At 35.6% G+C, this 25864-nt stretch overlaps 1 non-coding gene across 1 annotated transcript; it reads right to left on the bottom strand.

Moving 5' to 3' along the window:
* Positions 1–8852: 8852 nt before the first annotated feature.
* LOC126010617 (U6 spliceosomal RNA) lies at positions 8853–8959 on the bottom strand. Its single transcript, XR_007496637.1, has one exon. It is a non-coding gene; the product is annotated as a U6 spliceosomal RNA (small nuclear RNA).
* Between the last annotated feature and the right edge of the window lie 16905 nt (positions 8960–25864).

Genomic DNA, 25864 nt, shown 5'->3' with positions numbered 1-25864 from the left:
TTATGGATATATAGAATATATACACACAATACTATCAATATGAAAAAAAAGTAATTTATTGCTGTTATATGTTATAATATATTTGATGTCTATAAAAAGGATATACAGACGTAGTTGATTTCCATCTATAGCCTTAGTGCAGAAAAAGTATTTAAATCATCAGCATAAAATATTGTAATTTGAGATCTATCATTATAAAATGTAATACTATAATGTGAGATCACCTAAAATAGAAATATTGAAGGCCAAAGAGTGCAAATGTTAAGACTCTTGCCTTGCATGAGACTGAACCCAGTTTGATTCCTGTTAGCACAGGTGCAAAGACTCCAGTTATGTTCCCCTAAGTATAGCCAAGTGAAGAATACAACTTATTCTCAGTTTCAAACCATTATGGAGTAATGGCAAAGGTTCTTTGCACAGCCATTGTAAAAATTCAGTAAAATAATGTTGGTTTAAATTTGATGATCAAGAAGTTTCAGAAATTAACTCATCTGTGAAATCTTTAACATCTTATACTCTTTTTTTTTTATACTTCGAAGAGACCACCTGCTGCAATGAATACAGCTGTTTAGATTAGCAGATATTCAACTGAATAAAGAGCTTTGGAGATGTCTATAATAATGTTCTAGCATTTTTTACCAACAGAAAACATCTGCAGGATACATTTGGAAGACATAGACTCCCACTAAAGTGCTCACTATTCGAATGTTTTAGTGTCTTAATTTCCATTCTATTATGTTTAGTACTTTTAATGTTTTGTTCACAATAATCCTTGGAGATATAGTTTGAATGCCTTAGTTTTGCATTACAGTGATATATTCTGTTGGACTCCTAATACAGTGCTCATTATTATAATGTCTTAAAAATATTTAAATTATTCATTCTCCATTTTATTCAATCTCTTTGTATGGTATGATGTCTCTCTCCACAGAGATCCTTGGATAAGGCATCTGAATGCTATGGACTCTTGCTACAGTGCCAGACAACAGGTATGTTTTTGCAATTTACTTTTAATTCTTGCTAGTTTTTTTACTCTATCATATGCCTTTGTTCTCAGTTTGTCTTAAGGAAAGGAATCTGGATGTTTGAAGCATGACACTATACTCTGGGGTGTGTACTCTTTTTACAGTGTTCATTACCATATTACTTAGTATTCTAGACTTGATCATTATGATGGTTTGGGAAATATTCTGTGCTCACTCTAGACGATGAATCCTTTTTTCCAGCAAGTTTCTCTCCATCAACATTGATTATTCCAAGGAATTGTAAAACTTTTATATCTGACATGCTAGCTTTATATTTTTAAGCACTTTGTCCTATTACATCTAGGTCAGTTTTTCAACTACAACTTATGAATCAATCTTCTTTGTACATCTGTGTGTGTGTGTGTGTGTGTGTGTGTGTGTGTGTGTGTGTGTGTGTGTGTGTAGTGGCCTTCTGTATGCTTAATGCCCATCAGTATTATACATAATGTCTGTCTATGTTGTACATAGTCTTTCCTTCTGTTGTACTTAGTTCCTTCTTTTCTATTTTTTCCTTTCACTAACTCACACCTGGTTTGTTATGTTTACCTAGATACCTTTTTATCCTTAGTTCTTAGTTACTCAGGAACCTCCACCTCCAGCCTGATTCTTGTCTTTGTCTCAGGATGAAGATATCCCACTTCTACTGCTAATGCATTCTTAGCAATCACCTTTCACCACTCTCCTTCACCACAAACTGTTGTCCACAATTGGTTTTGGCTCTTGAGAGATCTTCAACTTTAGGATATTTCTTGATCCATGAACTGCTGCGAGCTCTGTTTTCAGACTCCACAAGACCACATTGCTGGCTAAAGTTGTAATCTGGAATTTATCCTTCACTCAGACTATTTCAAAAGACTTATAGGTAATACTTATGCCTCCTTTGTATATTTCTGAAGTGTAGTTTTTTTTATAGTATATTTCATTATGTAGCTATAGCTCCCTCTTCTCTGTAGTTGTATTTCATAGAAAATAGCATAGATAGTACACTTGTAATTTTGTGCTTTTGATAAAACTAGGTTCTAGAGATGGCTTAGTTTGTTATGATTTTCCTTTAGGCTACAATAGTTTACTGTGGCACTATTCTTTTTTGCATGGGTGCATTAAAATCAGAAAATCTTAGATACAAAGAGGAGTTATCCATTAGGAATAAGAACTTCAAAAAATTTTAAAAAGGGCTTCCATCCTGATCATTTGTGATCAGGATCATTGTGACTTGATTTAGGCTTTATTGGCTCATATATCAGCCGATCACCCCCAAACATTGAGTCCCATCTTTGGATTCAGCACAGTTTTCTGCTCCTATACCAGGAATCAACCTTCTACCAGGACAGTCCCTGGAATTGTCTTGATATCTACTCTTCCCAGGGTGTGCTCACATACTATCCTGACTATGATTTGGAAGTCAGGAATGACTGGATATAAAGGCAGATTTCACTGCCTTGCCACCTAACAATGAGATGAAACCAGGAGATGCTCTAGACATCCTGACTTCAACATAAGATATATATTAACACCAAGACCTTAAATTACTGAAGCATCACTTCAACAACAACCGTGATTCAGGAGAAAAATTTTGGGGACCATGATGAAAGACTTTGAGGCTAGACAAATTAGAATGTCTGGAGCCTGTATTTGGTCTTATGGAAAGACGCTTCATGGGTTGGGACAACCGTAAGCCAATTTTTTTTTCTATTTTCCAACTTTTGCTACCCCTATGTAAAATATTGTCACCCCTTTTATCTTTTAGTTAGAGGCATCTGCCTTTTTCTTAGAACCTTGGAATGCAAATTACTTTGCTTTTCCTCATATTTCTACATTTATCTATAAAGTCAAAAAGGAGGAGATGTTGCATTAACCCGATTCTATCTTATTCAGGATATACTTGTTACTCATTGGTTGGAAGTACCCTTGGATACAATCCCAAAGGATTTTTACCTTAGACCACCTGTTCTCCAGTGGGTGGCCTGGTGCTTGTTAATAAAGACCCAGGATCTCAAGAAAAAACTGCTTGTGTTTTCGGTTTTCCACTTCTGAGCTAACTGCTTCTGAGGAGTGGAAGGCTTGTGTGGGGAAGTTACTGAACCTGTTTTATCCCTTTAATCATGTGTGGATTATTTTCTGCATTGGCATTTGCTTCCAGACCTGCATCTCTCCAATGCCCTGGATTTGGAGCATGAGGCTTCCACTTCATTAGTTTTTATTTGTTGAGTCATTAAATGAAAAGGCAGTTATTGTTTTACATTAAAGTTCAAGGTCAGGAAATTTTCATCCTATTTAATGAGTCACAGGAAAGATGAGTTGTGAGTCAATTTGATAGACCAAAGGAATGTTTTTGAATGGAAATGCAAATGTGAACTAGATACAGTGGTTATTTCTTTAAAAACCTCTTTGCTCAAGGTGTATCCCCTTTGGCATTTAAAAGTTCTAGTCAGGTAACTGCATGCAGTGTGCTGTTAAGCAAAAGATGTTTTATGAAGAGTATTGCCTAAAGAGCTTATACCTATATGAGAAGGTCCCTACCTAAATGTTTACATCACTGTATAAAAATGGACCACAGGATCCCAAAGATACCATATTTTCAGGCGTATAAGATGACTGGACTTCTAAGATGACCCCCTAATTTTGTTTTATATTCACTGTATCAGACAGAATGTTCCTGTGCTGCAACTGTATGTACCACAGTGAGCCAAGGTTCAAAGGTTCAAGCAAAGGTTCAAAGGTTCTACTGTAATAGACTTCCTCTCTGACTCTGGCCAATCTGAGCAGGCTTTTTACAGTATAGATTCCGGTCCAGAACATTGTCTAATTTGCATGCATAAAAAGCCTGTTTGGATTGGCTGAGTTAGAGAGGCAGTCCAAGCAGCCTTACAGGTTGGTGCAGGATGGAGTTGGAAAATTCGTTTTGTGGCAATATTCAGACAATTTTCGTTTAGCAGCATATTGAAACATTTTTCTCAATATACTCAGCGTATAAGACGACCCCCCCATTTTCGGTTGACTTTTTTTGTTTCAAAAGTCGTCTTATAAGCCGGAAAATACGGTAAGTGTCTTATCTCCAGAGATATTAGAATAAGACACTTGCCTTACATGCAGCAGACCCTGAATTAGTTTCTACACTGGCACTGCATATGGTTCCCCTCAAAACTACCTAGGGTGATTCCTGAGCACAAGATAAAAATAGTCCCTGAGCATCACCAAAGTACCCAAACATTTATCCCCATATTTTCACAAAAAGATAGAAGAAAGGAGAGAGGAAGGAAAAGAAGAATGGAAGAAAAGTAAAGGAAGAACAGAGGAAAAAATGACGGAAAGACAGAGGAAGAAAGGAAGGAAAAACAGGAGGATAAAAGGAAGGAAGACAGGAAGGATGGAAGGCAGGAAGGAAGGAAAGAAGGAAGGAAGGAAGGAAGTGTTGTATTACTATAAAATATAGAGTCCTAGTGTTGAGGTGAGGGCTTTCTTGGCCCTATGCTTGTAGTCCCTTAGCCAGCAGGTCTGAAGGTTGCATGATACTGGGGAAGAGATGCACAAGCAGTCAAGTTAAGTTTCAGGAGACAGCCAGCTTTATTTCACGGTCCTCCATGTTCATTTTCTCACATGGTTTCTATGCTAAGCTTTTCTCTATGCTAAGCTGTCCTCCATGATTCCTTGCTGCCTCTATATCTCTCCCTCCTTCCCCCCAGGCAACATCTTTATTCCCAACCAGACCCCTCTGAGCTGTGGGTGGGTCTGACCATCCAGATGATATTAAATATGGAATTAGGGGAGGGATAACAAGAAAGAAAGGAAGGATGGAAGGACTGAAAGAAGGAAAGATGGAAGGATGAAAGAAAGAAAGAAAATTATGGGATTCCAAAATGTCAAGAAGGAAATACATTTTAAAATATTATATTATGTTTCCAAACAATACATTTTCTCTTCAACATTTATGGGTGCATCCAATTATTTAAATAACACATTTACATATGGCAAATTTGCTAGCACCCTATAGAAGGTATCTAACTGTAGATCTGTTCATAGAGCTCTAGCTAGACACCATCTAGAGCTGACTATATTAAGTTTGATATTCACATTGTTCATAGAATTAATCTGCAGAAACATTTAGTATTTGTGTAGTGTATTTTCTCATTATTTATTCACCTATTTTAAATCCATAATGTAATTTTATATTTAAATCAGTTAGACATTAACCTATATTTTTTGCTAGGTTTTTCTCATGCTGCCTTAAATTTAACATCAGACTCTACTAAAACTTACTTTCCACTATGTAATGAACAGAGGTACTGAAATTTCTGCTTTCCAAATTTGCCCGTATTCCATTGAAATATAACTATCTCTCTTCATTGACTGATATTTAAATTGCTACAGATTTTTGTCTCAATTAATTTAGATGTTAATGCCTCAATTTTTCATCTTTTTTAAGGTGTGTGTGTGGAACCATACCCAATTATGCTCAGGGTTTACTAGTGGCTTTGCACTCAAGTATCACTCTTGGTGGGACTTGGGGACAATATTGGACTACAGTATGCAAAGGAAAGAAACTTACAAGCTTTACTGTTTCTTGGGCTTCGTCATTTTTTTAAATTATTTTTTATTATTTGTTAGTTTTATATTTAAAGTAGCATAACCCTAGTGGAAATTTTGAAAAGACGTTTTGCAAAGGAATAACCCAAAAGACAAGCAAAATAGAAAATATGGGTGTTGCACTGGCTTCAAAAGATGAGGCCATGTGAACAGATGCAAATTTAGATACCATGGTCTAGAAATAGAAGTTGAAGCAGTACCTAAAAGGCGGTGAGAGGTGGACATCTCTAAATCTGTATGTAGGAAAGAACAAGGAAATTTCCCAAACCAAAAACCCCTGCGTCCTCTGCTCTGAAAGTGCCAAGTGTACAAAATGTCCTGTAAGTACTTTAAAAAATTGTTTGTTGGCGCCAGAGAGATAACATGGAGGTAGGGTGTTTGCATTACATGCAGAAGGATGGTGGTTCGAATCACGGTATCCCTTATGGTCCCCGAGCCTGCCAGGAGTGATTTCTGAGCATAGAACCAGAAGGAACCCCTGAGTGTAGCCGGGTGTGACACAAAATCTAAAAAAGTATATATATTGTTTGCTGTGGGAATGGAGGTAAGGCAAGCTCTTGATCTTGGTTCAAGCATGAATCCACATATAGTTCCCCCAACCACTGCCTGGGGTCCTTCCTGAGTACCTCGTAAGGAATAGCGCCAAGCACAGCTGGGTGTGGTCCCCTGCAATACCCTTCCTGATCCCTAAATTAAAAAATAAAATAAGTGAAATATTTGCTGAGTTAACTCCAAATGAGATCATTGGTAACACATACACTCAGTGAGTAGCATTTTGTCAAAAACAATCTCCAAATTTTTTGTTCATATGTTCTGAACAAATCTATCCCTCCCTCGTACATTTTTAGGTTCACACAAGCTATCTCTCATCCTGTCTAAATAGTATCAAAACATATAATTTCTGACAAATAGCTATCATTGACGTTTAAAATAGAGCTACTACATAATTTGTGTAGTTTATGGAATGTAAAGATAATAGCAATATGAATATCCACTATCAACCACTTGCAAAATCACTAAGATCTTCAACAGGGAAAGAACTACCAGAAAATGATCCAAAAATATATCTCAAATGCATTTTCATACAAATCTGTGATAGGAGACAATTCTCCATTCACTTGTTAGTAAAGTCCTTCAGGAATATTCATTCCCTTTAGCAAAAAGAGGCAAAGAAACCAATTAACAGTCGGAGATAGAGGTTTTACCTCCTTTTTCCTTTATTTCCATATTCTTTTTCTTTTCTTTCTTCCTTCCTTTACTCCCCATTTTTATACCCTTCTAAGTGAAGACACACTACATTACAGTTTTGACTCTAGAATGTTTACATGACATTCTTTAAGGTTGGCATTCCTCAAGAATGTTATTGTTTTGCATATTGTTCTATTATTATACAGACCATGTATTCATTATTCCTGAAATATTAATTTAGCTGTCCAGGATGTATGCTCAGATTTTAGAGTATATAATATCCTAGGTTCTGTGATTCTGAACTTTATTATTATCTTTTGCAGGGGAAGGTGTTGGAATACACCCGGTGGTGCTCAGGGGTTATTCTTGGCTCTGCGCTAAGAAATCGCTGCTGGCAGGCTATGGGGACCATATGAGCTACAGGGGGTCAAACCCAGAAAGGTCACATGCAAGGCAAACAGCCTACCACTGTGCTATCTCTCTGTTCTCTGAACTCTTTTATTGTCAGGCGCTTAAGTTTCTGTGTTTTTTTTGGGGGGGTTATTATTTATTTTCAGTTGGAGACCACACCCAGCTTTGCTCAGGGCTGAATCCTGACTGAGTTTACTCAGGAATCTTGGTGGTCCTTAAGGTGTCACTATAATATATATAATAATATGCCCTGTTGGCTGAATGCAAATCAAGCACCCTACACACTATACTATCTCTCTGGTTCAAGCTAGTTTTTTATCAGCCAGCTTGTAATTTGTGGGTTCTGACCAACCAACCAGTTTTCTAGGTTTAGAATCAACAATATTAGGCTTCTTCACTTCTCAAGTCACTTTAATTCTATCTCTCAATTTCTGCTATTGTATTTTTTTCTGGCACTTTTAAGTGCTTATATTGAAATATTTTCCCTCTGTTTTCCAATTGTCTTTGGAGGAATCTTTTGAGCTTTTCAGTTTATTATTATAGAAATCATCTCTGAATATGTATTAATAGATTAACACACTTTCTCCAGTTTCTCTCTGCCTGAAACTTTAGCTTATTAAACCAATTGTTAAGATTACTAGTGTGATCTAGCATGTTCTGTCTTATTTTTTGACTGTCAATAACTCAACACTTGTAAGTGACTTGCTCATTTTCTTGGCTTCTTTGAAAATTATTTGAATGCTGAAAACTTTCACTTCAAATTTAGAAGAGTTCTTATTATTTTTATTATTAATGATCTTTGTTTATGAAACATCCAAAGTTGTCTATAACATCACTTGGAAGCAATCCTCTACCAGGGAAGACCCTACTGCTGCTCTGACTTCGATCTGCTCAAAAGAGTCTTCCCTTTACACTGAGAAGACTTAACTACAAGACCTGCTTACTGGACAGGGCTTTCTGCATTGCCCTTTGTGAGTTGAAATTAGGGGACGTTCCGCACCATCTTGACTTCAATGTAGGATATACAGATTCCTATATCTTTAATACAGAAACCTGATGCCAACAACAAAGACTATGAAAAATAAAACTGTATTGGCACTACAGACAATGACCTGGATTGGACAAACTAGTTTACCTGAGTTGGTCTTAGAGTTGGTCTTATGCCAGGAAACTTCAGGGTAGGATCTCCTTGTATTTAGGCCAAGGCTTTTCCTTTCCATGTCCCCCATACTTTGGAGGGCCTATTCAAACGGTAATTGCCACTCTAACACTGTTTTTACTGTTCTCCTTTGACTCTAAACCTTAAAAAAATGCCCACTTAAACTTTTGAGGTTAACTTAAACTAATATGCATGTGCATGGAAATGTAAAAAAACTACTATGCCTTCAAGTTTAAGGAGTTACATAAATTTTTGGCTTTAGATTGCTTTGTGTACCGCTAAGAAATGTTATAATATACTACAATTTGGGGTCTTGAGGGACAAAGTAATTGTACATGGGTTCTGTTTTATTTTTCTTAATGTTCTTTGACTGTAAGTTCAAAATTAAGGTGTCAGCAGGGGGATTTCTTTTGAGAACTCTGTTTTTGGGTGATTGTTCTCCACTGTAATTTTACCTTGTCCTCTTTCTTTTTTTTTTTTTTTTCTTTTTTTTGGAACGCTTCACGAATTTGCATATCATCCTTGCGCAGGGGCCATGCTAATCTTCTCTGTATCGTTCCAATTTTAGTATATGTGCTGCCGAAGCGAGCACACTTGTCCTCTTTCTTTGCATCATTGTTCACATATTAAAAATAAAAATAAAAAAAGAAAATTATTTGAATGCTGAAATTTTCACTTTAAATTTAGAAGAGTTATTATTTTTATTATTAATGATCTTTATTTTTTATAATATTAATGACATAATTGATTTTTAAGTGAGTGATTTTTCTATAAATTTCAGAATTTTTATCTAGCTATTTAGTTTATATTTTTATTTCTCTGAATTGGTGTTTAACCTGGTAACACTATCTTTATAATATGGTCTTTTTTATATACTTTTATGCTTTCACTTATTGATATGCTATGTGTGCTTTGTTTAGTTTTTTGGCTTTTGGGTCACACCAGCAGCGCTCAGGGGTTACTCCTGGTTCTAGACTCAGAAATCGCTCCTGGCAGGCTTGGGGGACCACTTGGGATGCCGGGATTCGAACTAACGTCCTTCTGCATGAAAGGCAAAAGCCATACCCCCATACTATCTCTCCGGCTCCTGTCATGTGTTTTTGTTTTGTTTGTTTGTTTGTTTTTGGTCCACACCCGGTGATGCTCAGGGGTTACTCCTGGCTATGCGCTCAGAAGTCGCTCCTGGCTTGTAACAAATATATTTTCATTGCAATTTTTAATTACTATTATTTTCTCTTTGGGGGTGCAGCATACTGGGTGACGCTCAGGGGTTACTCCTCTCATGTACTCAGAAATTGCTCCTGGCTTAGAGGACCATATGGGACGACGGAGATTGAACCAAGGTCCATCCTGGGTCAGCCTCTTGAAGGGCAAACGCACTACCACTGTGCTATCGCTCAGGCCCCTAATTACTATTATTTTCTAGAAGAGGTTTCCTGCCTTATCATTTTACCAATTATTTTTTGTATACCATACATAATTTCTGAAGCATTGTGTATTATTGTTTTTTAAATTTTAGTATGAAATGTGAAATATACAAGAGGGGGCCAGAGAGATAGCATGGGAGGTAAGGCGTTTACCTTTCATGCAGGAGATCATCGGTTCGAATCCCATTGTCCTATATGGTCCCCCGTGCCTGCCAGGAGCAATTTCTGAGCCTGGAGCCAGGAATAACCCCTGAGCACTGCTGGGTGTGACCCAAAAACCACACACACACACACACACAAAAGAAAGAAATATACAAGAGGATATATGGACTAAAATATAATAAACAGGTATGTACAAACCAACCACTTAAATACTCAACTTTCTAGTATCATTTTCCTGCTAACGACAGTATACATCATTCTCAGGTAATTTATGTGTATTTAGGCCTAAGGTTTTGGAACATAATATATCTGATATCTCTTTATTATCTTAAAATACATAAATAAATGCTACCATGCTGTGTGCATTCATGACTTTTAACTTAATAGTAATGTGTTCACATTTTTCATGATGGAGCTTGTATCTCTAATTCATTTGAGCTGCTTTATAATATACCTTTGTACAAATATTTTATTTATAGTTTCATGTTTATGACCTTACAAATCACTGTAAATATGTAGCACTGTATTTACAGTCATTTTTGTATTGTCTCTGAGCAGAAGTGCTAGAATTTTTCTATGGTGCAATCCTTATAGTTTTACTGGGATTTTGTTGTAGTGTGTATTAATGCCACACTAAGAGTACTTGGGGGCCTGACACAACTCGCCCATAGTACTCTACACTTTGTGCTCTATTTCAAGACCCTGAGAAAATGAATATTCATCTCTCCAACTTTAGTAGATACTAAAACATTAATATCTAATGTTAATTAATCTCTTTACATGTTTTTCAGTGCTTGAAAACATGTATATGCTGTTTCACAGAATTTTTCAGAGTTTTGCCAATATGGTGAATGTTAAAAGACCTCACACACTTAATATTTGTATATTCAGATTCCTGGAGATGTTAGATATGTTTTTTGTGATCAATATTCATTTTAATTTTTTCACATTTATTCATTCAATTTTCTGTACTTTCAATATATCAGGCAATATTCTTTGTCTCTGCCTTTCTCATTTCTATTAGTTTGACATTGTCAGAATAAAAATTCTTTTGATTTTATGCACTACACACATTTTTGGATTTTCTTTTGACTTTCAGCTGTTTGAAATTTTCAAAAGGTTTAAAACTTATCATTTTTTTCTCTGATATATGTATGTGCTTGTACTTTCAACTTGAGGCAGTTTTTGAACCCAAAGTTCTATATATATTAAGTGCTAGAAATGTCACCATTTCTAACTTTGGTATTATTTTTAGCATCTTCTTTTTTACCTCTCATGTCACAGAAAATTTAACTCCATAGGGATGAAGCAAAAGAAATTCCAAACCAGGTGATATTAAGGATAAGTTAGAATTTATGTGGTTTTTATTTTATTTTATTTTATTTTATTTTATTTATTTTTTCTTACCTATTCAATCTTCTTGTTAACTGTATGTCTATCTCTATCCCAGAATCTGGGGAGGAAAATAACCATCAATGAGACTTATTTATTTATTTATTTATTTGAAAACAGAAAATAACTCATAGAAAATAAAATGTACAGAGATACATCAAAATGTGAAATATAAAATTCTTTTGTCCGTGATGTATCTTTTTATTAAATAATTTTTATTCTGAGCAAAGTGAATTACCAGTTTTTCAAGGTAATATTTAAGGTACATAGTGATAAAGAATTAGGGTCATTCCCACCACCAGTGTTGTCCTCCCTCCACCCCTGTTCCCAGCATGCATCCCATACATCTCCCCCTTTTGCCCCTTGGACTGCTAGTCTAAGAGATCTCCTTTGTGTATAGCCTGTTGTAGATTGGGTATCGATTCTGGTGTTATTGACTTTGGATTTGGTGCTTCAGTGTGATCATTTTTTATTTCCACTCAATGTTTATAACTCTATTTGTTCCTGGTACCATCCATTTTTTCCCTATGTTATGAGAACAAGATGATTCAAGTTCTGTAGTTATAGTGTATCTTTTTAAAATATACTAATGAAATTAGATATAGTTCCTGTAGAAATTAACTGCTTTCTGATTTTACCCCTGAAAAACATGGTTAGCTCTAGTGAATTGAGAAGTTATTTAGTAAAACAGCTATTATTCAAGGTAATTTGGGGGAATGATACTTTCTTTGGATTGTCAAAAGAGTGTGTGAATTCTAACTATATTTTGTTTTAAATGACCCAAGACTTTTATTATGAATGCAAACTACTGAGTAGAAATTGACCTACATGATTCTCAAGACATCTATTTTGCAGGCCAGATAAGTTGACTAGGCTGTAGTAACAAAATCCTCAGAATTTCTGTAGTTTTTTTTATTCCAGTCATAGTGTAATTTAGGTTGCACAGGCCATTCTTCACAGTTCACCTGCAAGTACCTGAACAAAGTGATATGACTCTTAACTGATTTTAATAAAGAATAACATATGCCATTGTCTTATTAAAGAGTAAAGTAAATAGTAAAGAATATGCTGATTTATTTCCTTCTCTGAAGTCAGGGAAAAAGCAAAAAAGGTGGACAGGAAGTAATGGGAGGGGTGGCCTTGGTCTTTGACCTTGGGTACATAGAGGAGTAATGTGCTATATATTCAAACTACAGAGAAAAATAACACAGAGAAAAGGAGAACCAAAGCACTACAACAAACTTAAAAAATGTGTCTGTCAAGAGGGCAAGCTGGAGTGTGGGGAAAGTGTGAGAGGGAAATAGGGGACACTTATGAACAGAAGTTGAATTTGGTAGTAGGACTGGTGCTGGAACATAGTGTACCTATAAGACAACTGTGAATAACTTTATAACTCATGGAATCTTAACAAAAATTAAAATTTTAAAAATATGGTGGTAATATCAATGAAAGGATGTTGTGAAAAGTCCTACACAGTATGGTCAATAAAACGTGTCTCATTCATCTTTTATTTCCAAACAAACCCTCATTTTAAATTGGGGGTTGGGGCCACACCAGCAATTCTCAAGATTTAGTCCTGGCTCTACACTCAGGAATCACTCCTGGTGTTCACAGGACCATATGGGATTCCAGGGATCGAATTTGGGTTGAATAAGTAAAACGTAAATGCCCTACTCACTGTGTTATTGTTCCAACCCCGTCAACTATGTTCTTTAAATGGTTCTACAACATCACTGCACAGATATTGTTGATAGCATCTTGAATTGAGGTGAGGTTAATGTGGGTAGGAAAAAGTAGCTGAATTTAGTCTTGATTTTACTCTCTAGGAAAAATATTGGTCATTCCCTGTGGACCTCAGCTTTGACCTCTGGCAGCCTTCTTTTTCTCACTCTTCTGAACCACATCTGAAAAAAATTTGAGGAGCATTCTTACTTTGGAAGAGGTATTCAAAGGCTACTTCCGTGTGTCAAATCATGATAACTGATTTAGTAATGACATTTTAAAACACTCTCCAATGACTGTACTTGAGGTATCTTTGACAATATAATTCAGAAACTGTTGATTTCTTATCTATTAGTTTCAGCAGTTTTATGTGATCAATAATTATATCCAGAAATATCACCTTAAAATAGTTAATCAAATTTATTTGATATGGCTACTTCTGCATTCATTGTGTCTATCTTTATTTGGATACTTTAAACAAGTGAGATCAAGCCAAAACCCCATTTGATATTTTTCTTGATATTCATTTAACTGGAAATGTTTTGTTGTTACTGTTATTTTTCCTCTGCCTTGTCTCCTAAGGCCTCTTTAGTTCATCTCTTTAAGCAGATGGATTTTCATACCCTGAAAGAGGTTGGATTTTTTTTTAGAAGTTGGATTTTTGAACTCTCATTTCTTATTGTAATCAAATTGTTGCCTAGGGTCATTGATTTCTTGAAATATTTTATATAATAGACAACATACACTAAATATGTAAATCATTTCAGTATCTAAGTAAAAATAAGTAGCAAGGTTAGGTTTTCCTTCCATGTCATGTGTATATCACTTTTTTTTTTAGCAAGGATTTTTTTGGTACTATTCCTAACATTGATTTGCTCAAAACAAGTCTACAGTCTGCCAAAGACTTTATATTTTTTGATATTGATGGATCAAACCCCATTTTAAGACAAATATTTATGTGTCAGTCTAAATATTCTATGTTCTTTTATTTACATTACAATTTATTTGAGGAATTGGTTTGGGCTATACTTTTTTGTTACTAAGATCTTCTCAAGCTCTGTGATCTGTAGTTACTTTTGATGATGTGCTTAGGGAACCATAGGCAATGCTATGTATTCAAACTATGTTCCTTTAAACTTATCTGCAAACTCTTGGTAACTAATACAACAACATGAATAATATTAGTAATTTTACATAATTAAGTAATAAAATTATGTGTCTCATGAAAAATTTTTCTTTACTCCATTTTTTTGTCTGTTTTGTTTTGCATCACACCCGGCAGCGCTCAGGGGTTACTCCTGGCTCTACACTCAGAAATTGTTCCTGTCAGGCTCGGGGGAACATATGGGATGACGGGATTTGAACACCGTCCTTCTGCATTTTTATTTCATAGGGCCAGACCAGAACTGATTAAAACAGAGCTCGGTGGAGCTGGAGTGGTGGGCGGAGCAGTAAGGTGTCTGCTTTGCCAGCGCTAGCCTAAGAGAGACCAAGGTTCAATCCCCGGTGTCCAATTTGGTCCCCCAAGCCAGGAGCGATTTCTGAGCGCATAGCCAGGAGTAACCCCTGAGCGTCACTGGGTGTGGCCCCCAAAAAAAGAGTTTGATATGTGCTCCAAAAAGTAGTTATTGCTATTATCAGTGTTATTCTTTTTTTTTTTTTTAATTTTTATTGTGGACAAAGTGAGTTACAAATATTTCACAGTAATATTTAAGTTACATGGTGATAATGAATAAGGGGAATTCCCACCACCAGTGATGTCCTCCCTCCATCCCTTTTCCCAGCATGTGTCTCACTTTTCTCTCCTTTACCCCCCAGGATGGTAGTGTAACTGGTCCCCACTTGTATAGCTTGTTGTAGATTGGGTATTGATTCTGTTGTCATTGACTTTGGGTTTGGTGTTCATTTTTTTTTATTTCCACAAAATGTTCTTATGATTGTCTAATCCTTGTACCATCCATTTTTCCCCTTCAAATTATGAGGCTGAGCAAGATGATTTTAGTAATGTGGTTCTGTTGGAAGTATCAGAAATGAAAAGGAGAAGAATAAAATAAAAACCTAGAAGGAATCATCTAGATGTTATAAATATGAATTTAGAAGAAGAAAAGGGAAAAAGGGGGAAAGAGTAACAAAACAACACAGAGAAAAAGAGAGGAAAAAAAAAGAAAACCAACAAAGTCATAACAACAAAAATACAAAAAATATAGCAGAGAAAGAACAAAACCAAACAAGACAGAAGTCATGTGAGAACAGATAAATATTTAGGTTATACGTTGAAGTGTATTAGATCATGGCTTTTAATAGCCAGTTGGTTTTGACTGCCAAAGCAAATATATAAACTGGACTAAATAATCAAAATTAAATATTTTCTTATATGAAGTTTTTATGTCCAAGATAAAGGTGACTTTGTCTTTGCTCCTCTACTAAATTCTGGGATGTTGCTGAGCATTGCCTTTACTTTCTAATATGTAAAATCATCATCGTGATCTCTGTCTTCATCTCTTCACTGTGTTATCTCTGTTCAAACTGGTCTCAAAATTTGCCTTTTACAAAAGGACACTACCTTTACTGGACTGGTGCCAATCCATATGACCTCATTTTTCACCTGACTATTATAAATATTCTATGTCCAAGTAAAGTCAACTTTTGAAATAGTTGGGATTAGAATTTTTTACACATCATTATAGGGAGACACAATCCATAATAATATCTCAATAAGAAATATTTCCATGTAAGTGTTTCTTGTTACATGGTTATACTAAGTCTAATGGTCCTCATCATGAATCTTGAATCACCAAAGATTCATCTTTCTTCATGAAGAAGAGTTTTATATTAGAGAAAATATACCTTATTTATTCATTGTTGGAAAAATTTTGTTTAAGCTAATGGATAGCACACTATTGTGTAGTACAGTTATCTAAAGATATTTGTTACTTCTGATTTCTCTGCATTTAAAACAACCTTTGTCTTGTGTATATTAATAAGTGGTTAAATATGACAGTGCAAGGAAAATCAGTTGACCCAAATCCAGCATCAGAAATGCTGTCATGGGGCTGGAGAGATAGCATGAAGTTAAAGTGTTTGCCTAGCATGCAGAAGGTCATTGGTTTGAATCCCGGCATCCCATATGGTCCCCCAAGCCTGCCAGGAGCGATTTCTGAGCATGGAACCAGGAGTAACCCCTGAGAGTTGCCAGGTGTGACCCAAAAATCAAAAAAAAAAAAAAGAAAGAAAGAAATGCTGTCATATGGAAGGTTGTTCTGTTTTATAGTTAGAAGTTTGTTCTGTGTTCTATGTTATATCATCTAGGTAAAAACAATGGCATCATCTGAGGATATTTTATTGCAAAATTGATTTATATTCTTAATTTATGTAAATCGAATAATATTCAAGAAAAATTATTAAGGCTTTACAAAATTATAAAGATATATTCATCATTTTTCATGTTTCTTGATAATTTAAGGTAAACTGTCCACACACTGATGGTAGTAGACTAGTAACCAGTTACATGGTGCTTAAATAAATGATAAAAATAACAAAAACAACGAAAAGAAAAATTAGTACCGGGCCAAAGAGATAGCACAGAGATAGGGCATTTGCCTTGAACATGGCTGATCTAGGACGGATCTGGGTCTATCTCCAGCATCCCACATGGTCCCTGAGCCAGGAGCAATTTCTGAGTACATAGCCAGGAGTAACCCCTGCGCATCACCTGGTGTGGTCCCAAAACAAAAACAAACAAAAAATTAGTACTGCCTAATAAACAGTCATGGGAATTAGTTTTTATCAAAACTATAGCAGTCATAACTCATAAATAATTGTCATTGGTGAAAGGTGGGAGGTTACCAATATGTTTTTTTACCAGTATGTTTTTGCTGTAAACAACACACTTGTTTTTGTTTGCTGTCATTAAGTGTTATTATGAAGGAAAGTCCAGTGGTTCTGAGGCCAAACTCTGTAATTGTCCCAATTTAGCACACTCCCATTTATTTCATTCTCTGTTCTTCCTATCTGATACTCATCTTCATTCTCTAGAACACTGTTTTGCTGTTTCAGTCTTTAGAAGAGCGTTACAATACAGAATTCACAAATGAGTCAATCAGCCACTGTGTGCCCTGATCCTACTAACCTGTTCTGTTTTTACTTTCATATTAAAAACCACACAAATAAGAATAATGTTATTTTCCTTAGATTTTACTGCTTTTAGAGTTCCAGTTCATATAATTCTATACCTGAAATGTATGTATGATTAGCCTTTTATTTTGCAGTATTTTTGCAATGTGGTAAGGAAAAAATTAGACCTTGAACAAGCTTATTTGAGGAAGGAGGATATTTTGCCAAATAAAAGTTAATCATGAAAATACTTTGATAGACGCAGATACACAACATGAGATTATTTACTGACACGCGAGAGAAAATGAGATTTTTGAACACCAAGTTGTAGCTTGAAGATGAAAATCTGGGTTTTTGTTCTATTTTAGTAGAACAGAGATTATTTTTTTATTTGTATCATTTATTTAAAAAAAAAAGGAAACTACCAGATCTTTCCTATCTAATCTAAGAAATTTGTGTTGATAAAGTTAAGTTTTATTTCTATCAGATAAAATAATCAGCATTTCCGCGTTTAGGACATCAATAGTGGACAATTTCCTACCAACCTGTAAAAATAGGGAACAGGATGTTGTGTGTAATGTTATTGAGCGGGCATTTTACAGGAAAAGGGGGAGTGGATAAAGACTAATTAGGTGAAAAGCTAGTTTACAATATCATTGAAACACATTTATCAAATGAGAATTTATAGTCCTGTATAAATCTAGTCTGAAATCCTGAGACATCTTTCCTATGAATTCCACATTTTCAACACTTTTCTAAGTATTCTAATAATCATTTAAATTATAAAAACTCAGAAGCCACACACTGTACTGAATCAAACAGAATCAATACTCTGTGCAAAATAAACATAGATTCTATTTCCCACAACTGCCAAAAAACATGATAAAGGTCATGTTCACTTTATCCAGACATCTGGATTGGGAATTCTCAATAAAACTTGTTTTAAAGATATGATTATTTGAGTGTTTTCTGTATGGAGGTCCTCAACAGATTAGAGAAGTAAATGTAACACGGAAAATACATTTAAATTCTGACAAGTTATCAGCGCTATAAAAATAATTTGGCATTAGTCTAGCTAAGTAACCACTTCATCAATAAAATATCTAGACAAAAGCCTTGTAATTTAGAAATTCATGATTTGGAAACAGTACTTAATCTACCGTAGAACATTTAGAATGTAAAGACCAATGTGAACATAGACTGAAGTAAATAAAATTCCCCCAAGTTGATAAATCTAAGCTATAATCCAAGAGTGCAAAAGAGCTAGTACAATGGGCAGAGGACTTGCCTTGCATGTGGCTGATGGAAGTTAGTTTCTCTACATCCCATATGATCTCTTGAGCACAAACAGGATTGACCACTGAGCACAAAGTCAAAAGTAACCATGAGCACAGATGAGTATAAACCCAAAATCAAAACAACTACAACCCTAAGTTCCTACTCTATTCTATTTGTAGAATCCACTGTTCATTGGTTTAAGATTCTATGAATCCACTGTTCATTGGTTTAAGATTCTATGTATATATATAGAAAATAGATTATATTATAAGCTTTAGTATAACATATAATCATTAATATAATGCATCATTATTATGTAAAATGTAATATTATGTAATACTATATATTAATGATTATGTTATGTTATATAGTATAATAATATTATGATAGATACCATATTGTATATCATTATGCTATATATGTATTTTATAATGAATCATATACTATATAATATGTAATTGTATTATTTATTTTTAATATTGATTATGTCAATATATTGTGTTATATGATTATATTCGTGTTAGTTAATTATGATATATATTTATCTAATACATACATATTGTTGCTGGTATTTTGTGCTACATCCAGCTGTTATTTCAAGGCTAACTTGGTTTTGTGATAAGGGATAACTCTGGAAGTGCTCCAAGGACTATATATCTTTTTAAGTATCAGAACCAGACGAGTCACTTTCAAGGCAGGCCATTTTTTTTATAATTATCTTTATTTAAACACCGTGATTACAAATATGATTATAGTTGTATGATTACAGTCATGTAAAGAATACCCCCCTTCACCAGTGCAACATTCCCACCACCAATTTCCCAGATCTCCCTCCTCCCAAACCCCCCCCCCCACCTGTACTCGAGACAGGCTTTCTACTTCCCTCATTCATTCACATTGTTATGATAGTTTTCAGTGTAGTCATCTCTCCAACTGCACTCATCACTCTATGTGGTGAGCTTCATGTCATGAGCTGCACCTACCACCCCTCATCTCTCTTGTCTCTGAGATACTGTTAAAAATGTCTGTCCTTTTTCTTAAAACCCATATATGAGTGAAAACATTCTGCATCTTTCTCATTCCCTCTGACTTACTTCACTCAGCATAATAGATTCCATGTACATACATGTATAGGAAAATTTCATGACTTCAAGGATAGGCCATTTTATTAGCTGTTCTATCTCCCAATTTTTATTAACTCTCTATTATTAGATGAGTATAAACAACCCGGGGAACATTTTACCAGACTTCTAATTAGGGAGTACCTGTTTAGTATTGGAGTTTTTCCAGTGATTGTGTGATTTTAAGGAATCTGCTTTTCCTTTTTGAATCTCAGAAACATTGTAGTCAAAACTTTTCTCTGTGTTGATGCAAGATTGTAGGAGCAAAAAACTGATCAGTCAACATAAGCACTGCTAGTTCTTACCAGTGCAGTCCACTGGTTTCCAGGCAATGGGAGCACAGCCACTTTGGTGGGTTTCATTCAGATGCAACTCTAAGAGAACAGGGCATGCAGTACCATTAAGTCATGACTTTTGTGCTTCTTGGGGCTTAAGACCCTTTACAAAATACAAAATCAATAATAATCTGTAATTCCTTAACTTAATCTACCAAACCCAAGAGGGGAGAGTCATTGCAAAGAGATAGATAGAAAGGAGATATGTTGATTTTCTTATCTTACATTTCTGCCTACTTCCAAATTTATACAAATTCCTGTAAAGAATACATTCATTTGTTTTACTTGTATAATATAACTACATCATCTACTGTGTCAGTCAGAAACTGAAATCAGGAAACTATTTAGAAGAAAGCAAATGGAAATATTTTTAGCAAATGCTATTCATTTTCACTGAAACCTCAACAATTGTCTGTCTCTAGCCACACATTTACAAAGTCTTCATTGTGTATGTTGGCATTATTGGATTTTGATGTTTGGGGAGAACATGCATTAAAATTCAGGACATAAGAGGTGTTTTGTTTTTTTTTTTTTACATCTGCATGGTTTAAATCAGAATAAAAGTTTTCAGAATTGCAGCCTATAGTCACATTGGGTCTTCTTTGAGTAGTACATTTATTTCAAATATCCTTAAGTGCCTTTAGCAAAGACATGTGCTCCACATCTCAAAATTTCTCACTAGTTTATATACCTAATACTATATATTTAATTTTTATACCACTCCTGACTCCTAAAAGCATTAATTTCACAAGCCCCAGGATAGGCAAACTGTTACTTTCCTTTCCTTCAGATAGAAAATTTAAAGGCAGAAAAAAGAATAGCTACTAAAGGTAAGGATTATCAAAAGAAGCCACTCAGATTGTTTGTATATAAGTAAATCATTTCTAAAATGTGAAATATGAGGACTTATTGAAGCATAAAGCAGAATAATAAAATAGCCATCTCAAACTAAGATTTCAAGAGACAAGTCGTGAACTCCAGGAAGCCCAAGATAGCACATTGGGTAGGACACTTGCAATGTAGCTGACCTGGGTTTAATCCCTGGCATCCCATATGGCTCCTTTAGTACTGCCAGAAGGTATTCCTGAGTGCAGTTAGGATTAACCCCCGAGCACTACCAGGTGTGTACTGTCCTCCACTCACCAGCAGCAGCAGCAGCAGTCCCCACCCTGCAAAATATGTCAATAAATAAATAAATAAATAAATAAATAAATAAATAAATAAATAAATAAATAAATCTGCCATGATGAACCCTTGGGTGCTCTTAGGTTTGCCTTTAGCTGTCTGAAACAGAAACCTTAATTCAGTCTTAACAAACCAAGTGCATTTTTCCCTCATAGAGAATGAACTCCAGAGTTAATTTAGTGCTGTACTCTACTAAAGGAACCTGTCAGATCCTGCATATTCACCTTCCCAATGATTACCCGAACTGTGTAGATTTTGTTTGGATAATTATAAATGACAACTATATTTGAACATCATGTCCCAATGTAGAAAGAATGATCTATAATATCTATATAAGCATAGATGGTAGTAAAAAGAAAATACACACCTTTTATATTTTGAAGGAGAGTTTGAGCCACATCTATGGTACTTAGGGATTACTCCTGGCTCTGTGCTCATACTACTGGCATTCTGTGAACTGTATGGTATGCCGGGGATTGAACCCATTCAGGGCAAATATTCTACTGTAGTGCTATTACTTTGACCTTTACATTATGGTTTTTTAAAGCAGAATTGTTGAAATTGCTCTTTAAGTTAGTACATTTCTTCTTGCATTGTATTGGTGAGGACATCACAAAACTTGCCATATAAATCTAGCTTGAAATTACTTTCATAAAATTAATACTATTGAATTAACATCTTGAATAAGGGTGCCTATTTTCCTTTTTTGTCTTTATTTTTGTTTTGTTTTCCTTTTTTCCTTTCTTCTTATATTTATTTCTTCTATTTTTATAAATTCTAGAAGGAATCCTCCCAGCTTTGTTATTTTTGTTTTTGTTTTCCCAGCAGAACCACATAACATGAATCATCTTGTTCTGCCTTGTGAATTGAGCGGGGGGAAAATGGAGGGCATCAAGACAAAACAGTCCTATGAACATTGAGTGGAAATAAAAAATGGTCAGACTCAAACAGCAAACCCAAAGTCAATGACAACAGAATTGATACCCAATCTACAACAAGCTATACACAGTTAACACTACAGTTAACACTAGCAGACAGGGAGTGAGGGCAAAAGAGGAAGATATGGGATGCATGCTGGGAATAGGGGTAGAGGGAGGACAACACTGGTGGTGGGAATGGCCCTAATTTATTGTCATCATGTACCTTAAATATTACTGTTACTGTAAAAGATTTGCAATTCACTTTGGTCACAATAAAAATTATTAAAAATGTTCCATTTCTACAAAAGTATAGAAGATTTGGAGTAATTTATTAATAGCTAACTACCTTTCTGCATGCACCAGAGAACATTGGCTTAGATATTACCTATGGATAACTGAACCTTTATGGAAGTTCATCCAGCAGAGAAGTCCCAACAGATTGTTGGAGAAAAAGAAAAGAATCAGAAATAAGACACTGTCATATAAAGAACACCCACCTTCACCAGTGCAACATTTCCATCACCAATGTCCCAAATCTCCCTCCACCCAGCCCCCGCCTGAATTTGAGACAGGCTTTCTACTTCCGTCATTCATTCACATTGTTTAATGACTGAAACCCAACAACAATAATATTTGTAATCAAGGTGTTTAAATAAAGATATTTTAAAAAATAAAAAAGAAAAGAAATCAGACACTGGAGAGAGTACAAGGAGACCTTTATTTCCCCTTTTCAAGGGTAGCACAATGCACTGCTCACACATGCACATACACACACACACACACACACACACACACAAAACCTTTATGGCCTGTGATTTCATCTGCAGAAGACAATAAAAATGAGTAAGTGTCCAACTTCCTCAGCTGGACAGGATGCTCTCAATAAAGCCCATTTTTCATACTCGCATTAGAAGCACTGAGTCCTAAGCTGAATATCCAGAATATAGTGGCTAGGAGAATGGGAGGAGCCAGAGCTTAGAATGTGCAGAAAGGACACAAATCCACACACCACTACTCATGGTAATTGACTGAATATGCTACTTATGCTGTAAGAAGAAGCTTTGCAGATAGCTACTAAGTATGCACAGAAATCTAGACTGGATATATGGGATAGGAAGAGATATCACAGCTTTAACATTAATAGTACCCTAAAGGAGCTAAATGGAAGTTGCCAGCAATTGGCTTCACATGCTTCAGCATCTAGTAGAAGGATAAATGCTTAAGAATTCTGTCACAGGAGGAAGCAAGAAGTGTGGGGCAAGTGTAACTCTAAAGGTCCTGTGAAAGTCTTAGAATCCTAGTTGGGTGCCAGGAAGGTAAATCATTTTCAGAGGCAGTGGTAAAATCTGGAGATTACTATCACTTCACATAAAAGGAAAGTGATGCAAGACTTCAATCAAAGAGCACAGAGGATCATGGAAATATGACTCCACAATCTAATCACAATAATCTTTCAGTGATGTAACCTAAGGAGATGGTGATCTGCAATTTAGCTGAGAAATTGCTCAAAATAGCTCTTTACGTTAAAGTACAACAATTTATAATAAGTACTAAAGGAGAACTATATACAAATAAAATAAAAAATAATGATAATAGAAAGCTAAAATAGAACAAAAATCTGATTGGAAGAAATCAATAGAAAATAAAATAGAATAAAATAAAATAGAACAGAATAAAAAGAAAAGAAATATAGGCAATTAGAATCAAAATGAATCAACCAGAAAAAATAATTCATGGTATATAAGACTATACCTTTGAAATTATTAATCTACTTATAGGACCAAAAAGGATTAAAAGAGTAAATATGAAATGACTTCTGGGATAACAAAGAAAAGACTCATTTGTGAATCATTGGCGTTCCATAAGGAGAACTGGAGAAGCTATTGTTTCTTTTTTAGTTGTCTTTTAAATTTAGGCCTCTTGATTTACAATACACTACTGTTAATAATGAATAAAATTACAGGTAAATTGTTATTTTAAATAATAATGGTTAGAAACTTTCTAAACCTGGAGACAAATCTGGCTACCCATATTCATAAAACTCACAGATGCCCAAACAAAGCCATTTCAGAAATATTTTTAACACATATTTTTACAAAGTTTCAAGGAACCAAAGAAAATGAAAATATCTTTTTAAAAGGAAGAGGGGGTGGGGCCGGAGAGAAAGCACAGCGGTGTTTGCCTTGCAAGCAGCCGACCCAGGACCTAAGGTGGTTGGTTTGAATCCCGGTGTCCCATATGGTCCCCCGTGCCTGCCAGGAGCTATTTCTGAGCATCGAGCCAGGAGTAACCCCTGAGCACCACCGGGTGTAGCCCAAAAACAAAAAACAAAAAAACAACAACAACAAAAAAGGAAGAGGGGAATAAAACCTTTCAATTATAATGGTAATCCCATAAGGCTATCAGTGAATTTCTTCAGCAGGACCTCATGGGCCAATAAACATGTGGCATAACAGTAAGAATACTAAAACAACAACAACAAGAACAACAACAACCCCCCCCCCCAAAAAAAAAAAAACACAACTAAGCAAAACAAAAAACCCTACTAATCAAGAGTACAGCTGGGGGGCATTTATCTTGCATTCGGCAGACCCTGGACCAACCCTGGTTCAATTCTCAGCATCCCATATGGTTCCACGAGTCTGATAGGAGTGGTTTCTAAGCTCAGATCCTGTAGTAACACTTGGGAACTGCTGCGTGTGGCCCAAAAAAACCAAATAGAAAAAAACCCACCTGGGGACGAAGCGGTGGTTCAGCAGGCAGTAAGGCATTATCCTTGCACGCATCTGACCTAGCGACTGTAGTTCGATCCCCCCGTTGTCCCACATGGTTCCCCAAGCCAGGAGCGATTTCTGATCACATGGCTAGGAGTAACCCTGAGTGTCACCTGGTGTGACCCAAAATAAGAAAAAAAAAAAACACCACTTTTATTTGGGGTACTCAGAGGAGAGTTGAGTCATGACTTTGGTGCTCAGGGCTCTATGCTAAAAGACTTTTTATTGATGCTTGTGGAATCAGATGATTTATTTACCTGGGATCAAACTGAGATCAGTCACATCAAGGGAAGGGCCTAAATCCTATCCTATCCCTCTAAACTCAAATCATGAATAATTTATCCACAACACTTGTCCTTCAGACTTACAAAAGTAGTGGGATCTATTTTTATCAATGCTAACCTGTTTTGTAAGAAATGTTATAAAAAATTTTTTTTTCTTTTTCTTCTTATTTCTTTTTAGGAAGGGGAGGGGAGAGGAAGAGAGGGGAAAGGAAGGGAGGGGAAAGAAAGGGAGGGGAGGGGAGGAGAGGGGAAAGGAAGGGAGGGGAAAGGAAGGGAGGGGGGGAGGAGAAGGAAAGGGAGGGGAGGGTGAGGTGAGAGGGAAGGGTAGAGAAGGAGAAGAGGGGAAGAGAAGGGAGGAGAGGGTGGAGAAGTAGAGGAGGGGAGGAAAAGCATAAGAAAATGTTTTAAAGTTGAAGTAGAATACTATAATCAGTAACATGAAATAGCACTGGTAAGGATAAATCTATAGTCAAATCTAGAAAATCCCAATATCTGACATTATATTAATAATTTGATCTGGTTAAATGAGTAAAGGGAATACATATTCCTTTTTTTTTCCTGCAAAACAAAGGGGTTGCTCCTGGCTTTGCTTTTAGGAGTTACTCCTGGAGGTGCTAATAGGCCAGATTGGATGCTGTGGGTCAGCCATTTGTAAGGCAATTATCCTACCTCTAATTCTTTCTCTCCAGTTCTGTGTGAGAATAAATATTAACAAACAAAAGATGCATTTATTTTCAACAAATACACACTATTAACAAAGATAAATGCACAAAAAATAAGATTA

The sequence above is a fragment of the Suncus etruscus genome, chromosome 5, assembly GCF_024139225.1.
Source record: "Suncus etruscus isolate mSunEtr1 chromosome 5, mSunEtr1.pri.cur, whole genome shotgun sequence".
In the NCBI taxonomy this organism is placed as follows: Eukaryota; Metazoa; Chordata; class Mammalia; order Eulipotyphla; family Soricidae; genus Suncus; species Suncus etruscus.
This window is presented reverse-complemented; position numbering and strand designations above follow the sequence as displayed.